Source organism: Microcaecilia unicolor, chromosome 2 (genome assembly GCF_901765095.1).
Source record: "Microcaecilia unicolor chromosome 2, aMicUni1.1, whole genome shotgun sequence".
Lineage (NCBI taxonomy): Eukaryota > Metazoa > Chordata > Amphibia > Gymnophiona > Siphonopidae > Microcaecilia > Microcaecilia unicolor.
Window position 1 is genome coordinate 86,027,752 of NC_044032.1, and position 16,999 is coordinate 86,044,750.

At 40.9% G+C, this 16,999-nt stretch overlaps 1 protein-coding gene across 1 annotated transcript in view; it reads right to left on the reverse strand.

Moving 5' to 3' along the window:
• Positions 1–16,999, reverse strand: part of HCN1 (hyperpolarization activated cyclic nucleotide gated potassium channel 1) — a 702,491-nt gene that overhangs the window by 342,784 nt on the left and 342,708 nt on the right. The window lies entirely within an intron of this gene.

Genomic DNA, 16,999 nt, shown 5'->3' on the forward strand with positions numbered 1-16,999 from the left:
GGATTAACAGTAAAATAATGGGTTCTTTTATTAATCAGTGTTAAGTTGCTAGTATGGGTTTTACTACTCCAATGTTAGCGCAAACCTACACCAACCTTTAATGCATGTCAAAACAGCTAGTGCAGCAAAAATCCACATTACCTGCCTAACACACTGAGCAGGCAGGACAGATGGAAGGAACAGAGATATAGCTAACAGTGAAAGCACAAAGGTCAATTTTACGCACTGTCACGACTGCCAGTAGCACAGCTAAACTTATCACCACTTCAGGGGGTTAGTGGGCAGGACCCATGTTGGAGGAGGCACTGACTGGGCAGCAGGAGGAAAGGACTGATGCCACTTGTGGGTACATTTATGGATCAGAAGACCCCTAGGGTAGGTTCCGGGGAAGGTCGGTGGGAAGGGAGGAGGGCAGGATTTTACAGGAAAGGGAGGAGTACATGTGCTATGGTGGTTTGGATTGTGTGAAGGAGGATCTGAATATGGACTGGAAGTGGGGGTGGTTCAGAGTGTGAATCAGGGGTTGCAGGGAAGAGATCGGGCTCTGTTGTGGGATTGCATATGTGACTGGGGGATTGGGGAGAGGGATGCTTGCGCCTTGACAGATCATTCTATTTAATTATTTATTGCTGGCTGCCTGTGTCCACTTGGAACAGTTTCTCTATCCCAGCCCTAACTTCCCTTTTGGTTCTACTGTCTTCAATGTGTTTGACTTCTTGCCCCATAGACACCCTGCTCTCTTCTTGCCTCAAACTCCCTAAGCACGGCCTACTTCCACAGGCCCTGATTCTCATTAGCCATAGTCTTACCACAGGTATAGTAACTATCTATGGAAACAGACTGTTGTACGACCAATTCTACAGAAGACAACTCTTGGATTCCTTTGGCTACCGCCCTATTTCTAATCTCTGGGGGATTTTCAAAGTTGACCAAAAAAGTCATTTTCGCCCAACTGTCATCATTTATTGAACAAATGTCCATTTTATATTCCCTTCAGGCAGGTTTTCAGCCCAACCATAGTACAGAAGCTGTAGTGACTACTTAGTGATCTCCACTCATCCTTGTACAATAATGAGATTGTCCTCCTTATTTCTTTGGACTTAAAATCAGCCTTCGACCTGGTCACTCTATTCTTCTGACATGCATTTCTGACACTGGTCTGGTGGGTGTAATGCTCAGTTCACATCCTTTAGTCATGACTTTGTAGATTGCAAATAGTTCACAATGCAGCAGCGAAACTGGTTCTAGGGGGTAAATCTATTGATCATGCTACTCAATTTCTTAGAAGAATACATTGGCTCCTGGTTTAGATTAGAATTCATTTAAAACTTTTATTGTTTGTTTTTAACATTTTATATGGTCTGGCTCCTGATTATCTATATACAATGATCTCACAATATTCAGTTAGAAGGTGTCTGTGCTCCTCTCAAGAAATCAAGTTGACCATTCCATCTAAATTACAATGTCAAAAAGCTCCAATTTGGAAAGGATATATTGTAGGCTCTGGACCTGAGCTCTGGAACAAACTACCAAGTATCTTCAGAGAGATATAAATGGTTATTATACATTCAGATGCTTTTTGAAAATATGTTTGTTATTTATCGAGGGAATAAATTCTTTTTTAGGATGTTCTGGATTTTAAGTTCTTATGTACTTCTGGGATGTTAGCCCACCTCTTTTAAGCTTTGTGATCTATCTTGAGCCATAGAATTTGGTTAATAGAATATAGAGAAAGGGAATGAGACTTGATACACCACATTTCTGTGGTTTTTGCAACTACATTGAGCCTGCTGTATGTGGGAAAGCACGGGGTACAAATGTAATAAATAAATAAATACATTCATAGTGGTTTACATAGTATATGCTGTACTCCTCTACTACATTAGCGTGCATTAACCGTGTAGGCACCCATACTATTCCTGACTAGATTAGATTAGATGGCCTCATCATATACTTCCTCTCATTATTTCCTCTCCAGTGGAGTTCCTCAGGGATCCATTTTGTCACCTTTGCTCTTCAACATCTTCCTGAGTTCCCTAGCCACCATAATTCAGTGTTAATATTCTCGTATTCTACCCTACCTCTCCTCTGCAACCTTATACAGCACTTCTTCAGAAGTGCCTTCTTTCTGTATCAAATTGATTCTCAAAACAATAGCTTGACCTTAATATAGAAATAAACTTCAGCATGTTGGATTACAAGATGACTTTCTCAACCACAACTGTCTTTCCATCTCTGACATCTCTATATCTACCGTTGAGTCCTTCTGTTATTTAGGTGTTATTATTGACTTGGGACTTTCTTTCCACAAGCAGATATTGAACATCATGCAGTCCAGTTTCTGCAGCCTTGGAGTTGGTTTGATATTATAGGAGTTCCACAGTTAGAAATCATTCAGTGAAGGATCATAGGTGCTGGGGGGGGGGGGGGGGGATTTGGTTTAGCACACACCTTTTCAATAGTAGCTTAAGTCAAGTTATATTCAGATGCATTAGGTACTATACCTGGAGGACTTACAATTCAACAACTATGTTTACTAAGGTGCATTAGCGTTTTTAGTGTGTGCCTAAAATTAGCACGCACTAACTGTGTAGGCGCCTACACGGTTAGTACACGCTAATGATTAGAGCATGCTAAAAACGTTAGCATGCCCTTAGCACTGCTTAGTAAACAAGGGTGCAAGATTTTGTACCAGAGGTCAGAAGCAATAAAAAAGCAAAATTTTATTGAACTCAGCAACATTCATGTGGCGGTATTCCTGTTGGAACAACTCCATGTAGTGAAAAGCTTCTCAGATGACATCAAGATGACTTTTGGCCTGGACAAATGTGCTAAGGCAATCTTCCTTAGAGGAAAATTGAGTAGATCTAAAATATGTCTCTGATGATTATGGCATAATGGAAATTAAACAGGAAGGCCTACCCGCCTGACCCTACTTAACTTTAAACTCTTCCTCCTAACTTCGGTCCATGATATTTTTACACCTTGACTATATTTTCCAATCTCTTCTTTCTTATCTTCCTACCCATCCTTTGTCCTTTATCTCCTCTCCATCTCTTCATCCCTTCCAATCCCCTCCCCTTTGCGTTTCCTACCTTGTTTGCCCTGACTCGCTCAATTCACTTATTCCTCAAAACCCCACTCTCAATACATTTACTATAGTTCATAGTATTCTCTTTAAATAACTAGGAGCAGAGAAAGAAACCACAATCTATCTTACATTGAGAGGAAAGATCAGTAAAGAATAGTATAGGAGATTAAAATTGCTATTAAAGTTTTCTTTAATATCATAGAACAAAATACAAGCCATTAATCAGCTAGCAATTCCCACACTCTTATCACCTTTGGAATTGTAAACCGCCTTTCTAAAGGTCTTAGAAAACTGGATGTATGAACAAGACAATGTCATGCGCAAGAGGTCATTTATAAGAATCAGTGTATGCCAAGACTGTACATTACCTGAGCCAAAGGAGGAATGAAACATATTATCCCAACTGAGATATTATCATACGCCTTCAGACCTACTCTTATTTTATTTATTTATTTATTTATTAGGATTTATTTACCGCCTTTTTGAAGGAACTCACTCAAGGCGGTATACAGTAATAATAGATCAAACATGAGCAGGAGGCAATTAGAGCAGTAAAAATATTTGAACAACAATACAAAGTATGGCATGGTATACTACTTGCAATGACAACACAATATGTACTAGAACATTATAATTGGTAGTGAAGGGTAAGACAAAGTTGTAACATATAGATGAGTAAGAAAGTAGGAAAAATTAGAAAGTAAGGTGATTGATTTGAAGAAAGTTGCACGTGAGGTCAGAGAGATGGTTAAATATTATTTCAGCTAGGGTAGGAGTGGATAAACATGTCCTGCTGCAGTATGTGCAGCCCGAGTCAATCCTTGTGTGTGTGAGTGAGACTAACAAGTTAGTTACTTCTTCCGTTAAAGGCTTAGTTGAAGAGCCAAGCTTTCACCTGCTTCCTGAAGTAGAGGTAGTCTTGTGTTAAGCGGAGCCTTTCAGGCAATGCATTCCAGAGTGTGGGGGCTACTCCGAAGAAGGCTCACTTGCGGGTATCACATCGTGTAATGTCTTTAAGAGAGGGTGTAGTTAGTGAAAGTCCTTGGGAGGACCTTAGTGTCCTTGGTGGTGTGTGGAGGATCATCCTATCCTTCAGATAATCTGGGCCATTTCCTTTCAGGGCCTTGAAAATCAGACATAGAGTTTTAAATTTAGCCCTGTATTGTACTGGTAGCCAATGAAGATTTTGCAAAAATGGTGTGATGTGGTCGCGTCACTTGCAACCTTCTATGAGTCTTGCTGCTGTTGTGTTTAGCCCATTCTTGAATTGATGTTCGACAAGTGATCAGTTTATTCAAGGCTGTAGTAAGTCAGGTTCAATGGGTATGAGCAGCTGCGCATCATCCGTATAGATGTAGAAATGAGTGTCCATTGACCGAATCAGCTCAGCTAGTGGCTTGAGGTAGATATTGAACAGAATAGGTGACAGTATTGATCCTTGTGGTACCCCGCAGGTCAGTGTCCATGATGGTGATGAGTTGCTGCCAATCAATATGGATTGTTGCCTGTCTGATAGATAGGATCTGAACCAGGCAAGTACTGTTCCACTGATACCTGATTCTGTCAGTCGTGCTAGCAAGATATCATGATCCACAGTGTCAAAAGCTGCTGAGAAATCTAGCAGTACTAACATCGAGGCAAATCCCTTGTCTCGGTTTCTGTGGAGATCATCTAGCAGGGATACGAGGACCATTTCTGTTCCATAACCAGGTATGAATCCAGATTGACATGGATCTAGCCAGTTACTCTTTTCTAGCCATTCATTAAGTTGAACACAGACTGTTTGTTCTGAGTTTCCCTAGAAACGGGATGTTGGATACTGGCCTGTAACTTTCAAGTACTGTATGTCCTGGTCAAGGTTGTTTTTCTTCAGCAGAGGGCGAACCACTGCCCTTTTAATGCTGTTGGTAATTGCCCATTAGAAAAAGAGGTGTTCACAATTTTTGTGGCGCCTTCTATAAGGCCCATACTTGCCTGCTGCACTATCTTTGATGGGCAGGGATCGAGGGAGCAGGTAGTTGGTTGAAGGTCTCTTAGGATTTTGTCAAGGCTCTCCTCTGTCATTAGGTTAAAAGTATTCCATCTGTCTGTTAGGAGGGGGCGAGTTTGTGCACCCCTGGTTGACTGGTTGGGCACTGAGTGGGATTGCCTATAAATCCTGGTGGAGACTTAATTTTGTTGGCAAACTATGCAGCAAAATTATTGCAGTTCAGTTTAGACTGGGCAGGCTGGTTTTGTTGTGGGGGTTGCAGTAGGCTGTTTACTATACTGAACAGCTGCTTGGTTGAATTGGCAGCCTGTGCAATGCATTGAGAGAAATACTGTTTTTTGGTTGCTGTTAAGGCTTGGCGGTACTTTGCCATGTGCTTCCTGCAGTTTAGCCTGTCTTCATCCAGGCGAGATTTGTGCCATCTCTTTTCCAGTTTTTGTCCTTCGCGTTTAAGGATCCGAAGTTCTGGAGAAAACCAAGGTGAGCGTTTGTGAGTGGGGCATAAGACCTTTTATAGTGGTGCTGTTTTCTCTAAGGTCTTGGCTAGGTGTGTATTCCAGATGTCAACTTGTTCTGCCACTGTTGTCTTTTCATCTATATGTGGATAGTCCAAGGCCTCTAGGAAATTCTCAGTGGTCGGCTTTTTTTTTGTCTCTGATCTCCTTCCAAACTCTGGGCGATGCCATTTGTTTCAGGTGGTCACATAGGGAGAATTTAATTAGAAAATGGTCTGACCATGATAGGGGTGTTATTTCAATACTGTTATCCCAGAATTCTGGGATATCCACCCCTTTGTAGAACACCAGGTCTAGTATGTGACCCTTTTTGTGGGTTGGAGAATTGATCACCTGTGTAAATCCTAGTGCTGTCATCTTGTCCAGAAAGGCAGCTGTGGTGGTATCTGATCAGCACCATCTGATCCAAATATACAAAAAGTGTTGAAATATGAAAGTAGCACAAAAAAGAAGAACCAAATTCCCATGCAGAAAAATCAACAGAGCAAATAGAGTAAGAAATGACAAAACCATAAAAATGAAAGGCAATCTAGTTCATGAATACGTCCTTTATTTACCCTCCTCTCTTCCTTCCCGTTCACATTAATTGATTTGATTTGATTACTTTATTTATTTTTTGTCTATTAGATTGTAAGCTCTTTGAGCAGGGACTGTCTTTCTTCTATGTTTGTGCAGCGCTGCGTACGCCTTGTAGCGCTATAGAAATGCTAAATAGTAGTAGTAGTAGTACATTTAAGTACTCAAATCTTCAACTTTGATTTATTTCTTGGTTTCTTTGTTCTTCATTTATGTTTCCAGCTTTTATTTCCATACAATAGCACTTGCTGTTATTTGAAATATTTTTTAATCTTAGCTTTTATGATATTTGTTTATTATGTTTCCTTTAGTGCTACTAAGATCATTCCTTGAGTTTCCTGTAAAAGTGCTCCCATTTTCAGCCATTGCCATTATAGATTTTAGTTATATTTGTCATCAACATCTTTTTGGCATTGAAGATGACATTTACAGAATGCTGAATCATTTCTGGGCACACTCCCTTCATAAAGCTTTGGGCAAGATGGGACACCCATTGGTAGTATAAGTGTGCTTGAAGTCTATGCTTGCTGCACTATAAAAGTACTTTTTATTTATAAGAAAAATGACTAAAAACGAAGATGTTACATATAAGAAAGTGACTGTGTATGAAAGGAGGTTTTTTGGCCAATGATGATTTCAAGTCTTGGTGGTGACTTAGTTTATGTGTGAAAGCACTGAAGCACCATTGGTGATTGATAAGGCCTTTTTCCTCCATTTTTTCACATTTGTAACTTATAATGCTCATTTTAACCACGATATTTGGTGATATGAAATGATTTCCACATAAGGTTGTGGAGTGTTCTTGGAGTTTGAAAGTGATCAAGATCTTTTATCCATTGCCATGAAGTAGGTTATCTTTCCAGCTGGAAAACTAGCATACTATTTCTTTTCTTTTTATATTCTATTTTCGGCTGATGTTTTCAGCAAGTAAACTTCAATTAACATGGGCTCTTTGCTTTTTATAATATAGAGGTCATTTTACTATGTGGTGTTATGCACTAACATATGATTCTCATGCGGAAAAACGCACTACTGCGGGGCGCGCTCAGGCATCCTGCTGAACTTTTGGCATCTGTGCATGCCTCCCACGCATTATAGAATACTTTTTATTTTTTAGTGCTGGAGGTGTGTTTGGGCAACAGAGAGTAGGCATGACCAGCACTAATCGGCTAGCACTGCTACACTGCCACGCGCCAACTGATTAGGGCATGGTTAGTGCGTGAGCCCTTCCCACCTACAAAATAGGTGTAGGTCAGAGCTCACACACTAATGGCCATATGGTAATTGGGAAATTAGCATGTGGCCATTAATGGGGGAAATAGAAAATGCAGCTGTTTTACAGCTGTGCAACAAGTGGCCGTCACATGCAAATCATAGCTTAGTAAAAGAGCCCCATAGTTTTCTTCTTTCACAGTTTGCTTCACTTGTAACAGGCCACTGCTTCCTTCCATTCTTGCAATGTGTAGTATATCAATGTCACTTTGTTGGTGTAGGGCATTATTTATTGTAATAAATTCCTTGGTTCTTTAATCATGTTTATGTAACCAGCTTGTATCCAGTCTGCAATTCCAGCAGTATATCTGATGACTGAAATCACCGATTGATAGCTTTAATTACATTACCTACACTTAACTTTAACTTTAGACTTTGCCAATATCATGCCCCTATTACCAAGCTATGGCAAAAGGGGGCTGGCGCTGGTAAAAGGGAAGTCTCGCTTTCCTGCAGGAAATGGCTGTTTGGCAAGTAAAGCACTTGCCACGTGGCCAGTTTGGGGGGGGAGCCCTTACCGCCACCCATTGAGGTGGCAGTAAGAGCTCCCCCATTAACCCAGCGGTAACCGGGCAGCCCGCAGCACTGCCCAATTATTGCCAGATACACTCTGGCACTACAAAAATAAATACATTTTTATAGCGCTGGAAATGACGGTTCGCTAGGGGTGGGAAGTACCGCCATGTTGCTGCGTTAGCCCAGTGGTACTTCCTGTATAGCGAGCAGTAAGCCCGAATTGGGCTTACCTCCACTTAGTAAAAGGAGTCCATATTTGGGCTAGTGTTCATTTTGATCTGGTTATGTAGAAAATCTAAGGCTTCTAATAATCCTAGATACTTATACCCTTCTTCTGGTGTCAATTGTTTAACGAGACTTCCATTTATTAGCTGTAACACATTTTCAATGATTTTGCCTCCTTTAATTGTCAATGCTGCACATTTATCTAAACCAAATTTCATTGCTACGTTCTCACTAAATGTGAAGGGACCGATATTCAGACCTCGGGAGTTAGCCGGGCTGCGTCCCGCAGTCAGCGCTGAGCCCAGATATTCAATGTCGGGCCGGCACCAAACATCTGAATTATTTTTGGTAGGTTTAAACTTAACCAGCCAAGTCAATATTCAGTGCTAGGCGTTTAAGTTTAAACTGGCCGAAGACAGGCCTGCTATTTGTGCAGCAATTTGGCCGCCAAATGTAGCCAGCAATGCACTGAATATTTGCAGAAAACTGGCTATATCACATGATATAGCCGGTTAACCACTAAGCGTTGACCACAAATATTCCTTAGGAGATAACTAATCTGCAATCTGCTTCTTGCTGGCCTCCCACTTAGTCACCTCTCCCCTCTCCAATCGGTTCAAAACTCTGCTGCCCGTCTTGTCTTCCGCCAGGGTCCCTTTACTCATACTACACCTCTCCTCAAGTCGCTTCACTGGCTCCCTATCCGTTTTCATATCCTGTTCAAACTTCTTCTACTAACCTATAAATGTACTCACTCTGCTGCTCCCCAGTACCTCTCCACACTCGTCCTTCCCTACACCCCTTCCCATGCACTCCGCTCCATGTATAAATCCTTCTTATCTGTTCCCTTCTCCACTACTGCCAACTCCAGACTTCGCACCTTCTGTCTCGCTGCACCCTACGCCTGGAATAAACTTCCTGAGCCCCTACGTCTTGCCCCATCCTTGGCCACCTTTAAATCTAGACTGAAAGCCTACCTCTTTGACATTGCTTTTGACTCGTAACCACTCGCCTCCACCTACCCTCCTCTCCTTCCTGTACACATTAATTGATTTGATTTGCTTACTTTATTTTTTGTCTATTAGATTGTAAGCTCTTTGAGCAGGGACTGTCTTTCTTCTATGTTTGTGCAGCGCTGTGTACGCCTTGTAGCGCTATAGAAATGCTAAATAGTAGTAGTAGTAATAACTGGCCATCTCTCAGTGAATATTCGCAGATAACCGATTAAGTGCTATTTAACCAGCCGACTGACGTTCCTGGCCAGTTAAATAGCACTGAAGATCGGGGGGAGGGGGGATAAAATATGTTGAGCAAAGATTCAGTTTCAGCTTTTGTGCTAGGTTATGCATATAGAGTAAATAGGTTATTGTTCAGTTTGAAAGCTGGTTCCCTTTAGTTAGATTTATTTAATGTCTGCTAATGGAATTATTGCCAGTATAAATGGCGAGGAGATGATAGTAAGACTCTTTGGAATACCCCTTGGCTGATCTTCACTTCACCCACCTCTTCTCGTTTTTCCATTGATTTTGTCTTCTAGGAGGTTATTGATATTTTTAGAAATTCTGATCAATTTACTTCAGGGGTGTAGCCGGACCTCGTGGTAGGAGGGGGCCAGAGCCCGATGTGGGGGGCCGCCGCCTCACTGCCCCCCCACCACCATACGCCGCCTCGCTGCTACAAATACCTTGGCTGGCAGGGGTTCCCAACCCCTGCCAGCTGAAGCATTCGTCCATCGCCGGTCTCCGGTGCCGCCGCATTGCCTGCCCTGCTGTCTCTTCCCCTCATGTCCTGCACTTTCCTTTTAGTGAAATTGAGCATGCTGGGACCCCCGCCAGCAAACCCAGGGACTCAAAAGAAATTGGGGGGCCCAGGCCCCCATGGCCCCACCTAGCTACGCCACTGATTTACTTACTCACAAAATTTGTAGACATTTTAAGGAAAATTCTGTAATTTGGTGCCCATATTTAAGTGCCAGTTGTGTGCATGAATATACAGAATACCTGCATTTTTGTGAGTAAGTGTACTCTTAGGCAAGTAAGTAGTAAGAAAACAATTAAGTTCTATTCAGTAAGGGTGCACTTAATGGCATGGGGCCCTTTTACTAAGGCACACCGAAAAATGGCCTGCACTGGTGTAGGCACATGTTCAGTGCATCTGCAAAAAATGCCTTTTTTGTGGCCGAAAATGAATGTGCGGCAAAATTAAAATAAGCGTAAATCCATTTTGGGCCTGAGACCTTACCGTCACCCACTGACTTAGTGGTAATGTCTCACGTGTTAACCAGGCGGTATGTCAGTGCACATATATTGCTGATTACTACCCGGTTAGCGCCATGTGGTAGAAAATACAAAATATTTTCTGCCGCGCGTTTTGGATGAATGTCAGAAATATAATTACTGCCTGGGGCATGCAGTAGCCGGGCAGTAGTTCTAAGTTGACACACGTTGGATGCACGTAAGTGCCTATGCACCTTAGTAAAAGGGCCCCATAGTGTATAAATGCAATAGGGGCGCTCACATGGGGGGAATATAGGAGGGGCATAGGCGGTGCCACTTCATATGCATGCTGCTTAGAGAATATTGTAAATCATATGCACCCTTGCAGTATATTGGCACCCGCAGTTATGGAAGATGTAACTACAGGTACCTAAATTTAAGGCAGACCAACATCAAGTTGTACTAGCATTCTATAGCAGAATCTGAGTGCCCAGACATCATTATAGAATAGGTTCTCACCAGATGGCATTGTGGCACCCAAGAGGAGGCAACAGCTTATAGAATTTCCCCTTTTGTAATCCAAGACTGGGGAACTGAATCACATGATATTTTGTAGTCAATCCAAGCCATGAAGATATTTTTTTTTCCTTCTTCTTGAATTGTTAAAATTATCTTATCAACAACTGATTTATTTATTTGCTGCACTTGTATCCCACATTTTCCCACCTATTTGATCTTTTGTCTCTCTTGAGATTTTGCAAGCTCCCTTTTTATTTATTTATTTACAAATTTGATAATTACATTTATGAAATTATTCATAAATTCGTATATTGAAAAACAAACATAAATCAAAGAAAAATAGGCATATTATCTTAATATATTTAGTTCTCAATAAAGGGATCCAAGATCTAGGAAATTATAAATTCAAATGAATTAATCCAAATAATTAATAATTAAAGCTGAGAAAGCCTAGATGTCGCAGCCGAGTTTAAAGCGCTAACAATCAAGAACTACTACAAAATTATTCTTTAGAAGAAATAAATTCTAATAATTTCCCTGGATCAAAGAACATATAATTGCTGGAATTTAAAGAAACACAGCATTTGCAAGGAAACCTAAGCAGGAAAGTCCCTCCAATTCGGAGAACTCTCTCCTTCAACAACAGAAATTCTTTTCTTCTTCTTTGCGTTTCTCTAGCAAAATGAGGAAAAATCTGGACTTTTGATCCAAGGAAAGTTGAGTTCATGTGGCGAAAGTAAAGCTTGAATATATTATTGCGATCTAGTTCCAGAGCAAAAGTAACCAGCAGCGTGGTTCTTTCGGTTATAACCTCCATTGAACTCTCCAGGAAGTCTGTTAGGTTTAGGCCAGGTTGAGGAGCATTAGGTAAAGTTCCTGTTCCAGCACCAGAAATATATTGCATTTTAGTAATGGGTGGAAAACCCTCGGGAGGGACACCCAATATTTCCCTAAGATATTTTTTCAGCATTTCCAGTGCTGGAATCAAGGGAGATTTGGGAAAGTTAAGAAAACGTAGATTGTTTCTCCTAATCTGGTTCTCCAACTATTCCATCTTTCACTGGTGGAGGAGGAGGAGTGGCCAAGTGGTTAGGGTGGTGGACTTTGGTCCTGGGGAACTGAGGAACTGAGTTCAATTCCCAGCACAGGGAGCTCCTTGTGACTCTGGGCAAGTCACTTAACCCTCCATTGCCTGCCGCATTGAGCCTGCCATGAGTGGGAAAGCGCGGGGTACAAATGTAACAAAAAATAAATAAATATTGCTTTTTATCAACAATAAATTTGAGGAATTCACTGCTTTTAAATCTTTATCAAAAAGTTCCATTTTCGTTGTTTGCTCTGCTATTTTAATAGTAACCACATCTTGAGCCTGCTTTAACTCAGCCAAATCTCCCCGTAGAATACCTGATATCTGTTGTAGGCTGGAATTCAGTCCTTGTATTGCTTCCCAAAGTTTATCTAAGGTTACAGTCGTAGGTTTTATCATTACGCCACGATCGATGGTAGAATCACCGATATCCCTCTCAGGCACCAAACCTGCCTGAGGCGCTGTTCCCATCGGTGTCGAAGAGGCAGCGGGGTCTCCACAAGCAGCCGCAGGGGTCCGACTTCCGGCCTCTGCGTTCTGCTCACTCGCTGCCCTCAATTCATCCCCAGGTCGTGGAGGTACTGTTGAGGGAGGCGGACTTAGCGACACTCCCTCCGCGCTAAGGTCAGAAAGTTCTCCCGGACCTCCCGAAGCGAGCAGCTGGGCTCCCGGCGCTTGTAGCCCCGACTCCTCCAATGTCATCTGTCGCAGAAGAGGTGGAACTGCCCTGCCTGTGGAGGTAGGCAAATTAGACTTTCCTTTCCGCTTTCCCATTCCGGGTCCGAGGAAACTCAAATGCGGCAGAGTCTAGGGGGTATCAGAGACTAGTTCGCGCACTTCAGCTCTAGGTGCCATCTTGGATCCATGCAAGCTCCCTTTTGTTTTGTTAGGAAAAGAGTATTCCTTCAACTAGTCATGTATTAACTAGCTATAATTCCAGTGAACAGTTTAAAGGTGGTTGGTAGGCCACTTTGATAACTAAGGGGGTCTTTTACTAAGACGCACTGGTGTTTTTAGCGCACGCTAAAAATAAGTGCACGTTAAATGCTAGAGACACCAATGTATTCCTATGGGTGTCTTTAGTATTTAAAGTATTAAAAACGCCAGTGCGCCTAAGTAAAAGACCCTCTAAACCCCAAAGTCTGAAATTACCATGCCCTAACTACTTAAGGGGTGTAGTTATCAACATGGGTTATGGTCAAGATGTGTTATTTTACTACTAACTCATGCTAGTTTATGCAATGAGACCTAGTTACTAATAACTGGGGCTAACAGAAAAATAACTCATCTTCATCAGAATGTGGATTGCTGTGACATGATCTTCATTAGATAAATATGAATAGCAAAGTCAAGTTCAATAGTAATAGTGGAGGTAATCAATTTCACTAGCAGAAAAATCCAGCTCTTCACATAATTATTCCAACACAACTTCTGGATTAAGAAAATGACCTCAGCGGCGACTCATTTCACACAACTAACTCAGGTCACAAATCGTTTGCCTTTTCACCAGCCATATAACTCTTATATTCAAGTAAACTCTAATTCTTTTTCCAAATTTTATTTAAAAAAAGTTTTATAAGTCTATCAAATTTAGGAATTTACATATTTGGCATTACCTTAAATGTAACATTAGTGATTCAACAATCAACTTATCTGGGTGTGAAGAACCAGATGCTAGTATGCACCATGTTTCGCTAATCGCTGCCTCAGGGATCGGTCCTATCTGAGCTCAAAATGTATTTTTCTTCACATCATTCTCTAAACAAAAGATGTGAATTCCTAAATTTGAAAGAATTATAAAACTTTTTAATAACATTTGGAAAAAAGAATTTAAAACAGTTGATATAAATATATGAGTCATATGGCCGGTGAAGAGGCAAGTGAGTTGTGACCTAAGTACCTGAGTTGGTCACATGAAAGGAGTTGCCGCTGAGGCCATTTTCTTAATCCAGAGGTTGTGCTTGTGTTTGAATAGTTATGTGAAATGCTGGGTTTTCCTGCATTAATTAAATATTGACATAAATAATGAATACTTTTTTAACTAGGCAAAACAATTTCTTAATACATTAATATTGTGAATGCATTCCAATTCAGAATATAAAACAACTCCTTGGATTTTGGTTTCACTTTTAATTGGAAGTTTATGACCTTTAATATAAAAATTGAGGGGTTAAAATAAATAGATCTTTTTATGCACATTGCTTCTGTTTTCTGACGATTCAATCAATGCTGAGAATTCCTCAAGGCACTGTAGAAGGCCAGATAATCTCTTCAGATAATCTTCTAATTAAGCATAAATTTAGTTTTCATCAACATAACACTGAAATTTAATATGCAATGCAATAATTCCTTCCAGCATTTTACAGATTACTAAATGATCCAATAAAAATGTTGAAACCTTCATCATGTATTTTTCTAAAAAAAAAAAAAACAGATGGTAAACTGAAAAGTAAGCTAATTTTAACAGTTAGTCATGTGAAGGGCAATAAAAATGTAGGTGCCTACATGTAAATGCCTATTGTGTGCACAGGAGTCTAGAATACTACCACTTACTTGGACATAGTATATTTAGCCACATAAATTCAAGCATGGCATCTAAGTGCTATTCAGAGCGCAGAAGAGGGAATCCAAAGTACACCCAATACAGGAGTGAGAAGCAAAAGCACAAGGAGCCTTCAAGGGTGGGAGCATCAACTCAAAATGTTTGTCGATCAGACCCGACACAGTACATGTTTCGGCGAAACTACCTGCGTCAGGGGCCTATCAGTGTGAATGATGTTCAGTATTGTCAAATCAGTCAGGAAAAAAACAAAATGTCTAAGGAAACAGTCTCACTACATGGAAAAAGAAAACCAAAAACGCATGGGTACAACAGAAAACTACATAAGCAGTGTCCCGCATAAAGAAAGACCTGGCAGGTCTGAACATCATCCACACTGATAGACCCCTGATGCAGGCAGTTTTGCCAAAATACGGACCATGCCAGATCTGATCAAGAAACATTTTGAGTTGACGCTCCCACCTTTGAAGGCTCCTTGTGCTTTTGTTTGTCACATCTAGTGCTTATTCTGCAAATATTTGCTTAACTTAGAGACCCTTTTATGAAGCTGTATTAGGTGTTAACATGTGTCTAATGCAGGAAAAAGTGAAGTAATGTGGAATGCGCTCAGGTGTCCTGCAGTAACTCTGAAATATGCGATCACTAACCGTACACTAAAAAACATTTCTGATTTTCTTTGAAGGGGGATGTCAGGGGGCAGAGAGTATTTCTGTAGTAACCAGTTAGTGCATCTACATTACCATGCGCTAACTGATTAGCACAGGACTATCACATGAGCCATTACCGCCTACAAAAATGGGTGGTGGTAAGTGCTCACATTCGTTAATGGCAACCTTAGCATATGCTAGAAGCAACAAAATGAGGTCTGGGCCTCACAAGTGGCGGTGACAGCATACAGAAAACCAGCAGCATTTCACAAGCGCTCAATGTTTTACTTTTTTTCTGGTATATGTACAGATTATATATTGAATCGTCGAATGTACAGGTATTACCACTCATGAAGCAGGCACATATGCTGAAACATGGCCATCTCGAGTCTCTTCTATATTAGGCTATTGGATTTGATGAAAGAATAGAAGAATTTGCATCACACCCTGGTAATCCTCATTTTTTGTTGCCTCATTTTCCTGTTTTAAAATTAGCGCATGGTCATTAATACCAAAAATAGGAAATTGATCATTTTACAGCTGTGGTGAAAATGGCCTTAGCACATGGGAAAGATCCATGTAAGGGCACGCTGAGGCCACTTTTTGCCACAGCTTAATAAAAGGATTTCTTAGGTAATGTGTATTTGCAAGAGAGATGTACACGGGGGGAGTCCCACCCATGTCCCAGCATGGCTGGGACATGGACGGGACTCCCACTTATATACATGACTTGCAAAATACTGTAAGGTACACACGTCCATGCTGCATTTAGGTACCCACACTTGTGCCAGTTCTATGGCTTGTGTAACTTCAGGTTTCTAAATATTAGTTTTGTCAATACTGGCGTTACGCTATGACTGTATAACAGAACCTCAGTGCCCAGGTTCCATTATTAAATAGGTCCTACCACATAGCTTCAGAATACCTGTAAGAAGGCGCTTAATATAGCAACAGTAGGGACAACATTTGGGGGAGAGGTGCAACCAGGAGAGTTGTCCTGAGCCCCCATGCTACATGGGGCACACAAATCTCTCCAAATTTGAAAGAGACAGGTCCTGCTAATGAGCATTAGGGTTCCTTCCCAAACGTATGCCCTGAGCTCCAGCATACGTAACACTAGCCATGGAAGATAGCAGATAAACTCGTTAGGATAAGCAGTATAACTACTGTTCCATACAGATTACCCCCTCCCTGTCTTCTTATAGAAACAAAAAAAAAAAATCAACAGAAGCCTAATTCGTTATAAGGCAAATCCAAGATATGAACCCATGATCAACCTTCTCACTCCTAATACACTGTACTCACCCTTGAGCTGCAGATAGTCAAGGAAAAAAGAATAGAATAGAAAATCTAAGTTGCAGCATCATTCAATAAGGATATCTATGGATTACACAGTCTTGAGGTAGACTACCAAGTAGCAGTAATACACAGATATTTAAAAAAAAATCTGCAGTTATTCATTTTGACAGATAATAGTAGGCCATACATCTTCCACTGAAAACCCTTTTGCCTTTCCTCACCCTCCACACGAACTGTAGCAGGACATTAATCAGAGCATCCACTACAAAGTATCAACTTATATAGAAATGAGGGCACCTCTTTCTACCTACAGTTTGAGTACAAGAAAAGCAATGTTTAGAAATGAGAAATGCTATGCATCGTGGCGTTGCCTTTTGTATCATTTGCTTTTGCCTCAAGCAACCAATAATAGTAGAGTAGAAAAAGAGAGTTTAGGAAATTAAAGTAATAAGAATATTCTTTTCTCTATGAAAATTAAACCATAGT